The following is a 627-nucleotide window of genomic DNA, read 5'->3' as shown; positions in this document are numbered from 1 at the left end:
CTCACTTTGTAGACCAGGCTGGCCTCGAACTCAGAAATCCGCCTGCCTCTGCCTCCCGAGTGCTGGGATTAAAGGCATGCGCCACCACGCCCGGCTAAGACAGATTCTTGATCTTCCTTGTTTGGCGTGGAGGCTGTAAGGGGAAGATGTCTTTTGGAGGGGGCCATAGCTCAGGGTATGCACTGTGAGGCTGGATCTGTTGATACTGCAGTGGGCATCCATTTAGCTTCAGGTTGTCTTGGTTTTGTATATAGTGGCATAGCGTTCTGCTGACATTCTCAGTTGTGGAAAGGGGGGAGGGTTCGGCTGGCATGAGAAGTGTTTGGAGTTTTTTCTTTAGTTAAGTGCAGTAGGTTTTAAACTTTTTAAAGAAACTGTAGAACTCATGGTTGTCAGCAAAGCAAAGAACTTCTGCATCAATGGAAGTTCAAGAACCCTCTGGACCTAAACTCAATTTGCAACATTCTGTTATTTTTTTTTTTTTTTTATGTTTAGAATGCTGAAATGTTTTTTGAAGTTAAATAAACAGTATTACATTAAAAAAACCTTTCCAAAATGTTTTTGGTAACTTCTTTTTGTAGCATAATAATGCAGCTATTAAACATGAAATATGGGAGGAAAGATCAT

The sequence above is a fragment of the Mus caroli genome, chromosome 13, assembly GCF_900094665.2.
Source record: "Mus caroli chromosome 13, CAROLI_EIJ_v1.1, whole genome shotgun sequence".
In the NCBI taxonomy this organism is placed as follows: domain Eukaryota; kingdom Metazoa; phylum Chordata; class Mammalia; order Rodentia; family Muridae; genus Mus; species Mus caroli.
This window is presented reverse-complemented; position numbering follows the sequence as displayed.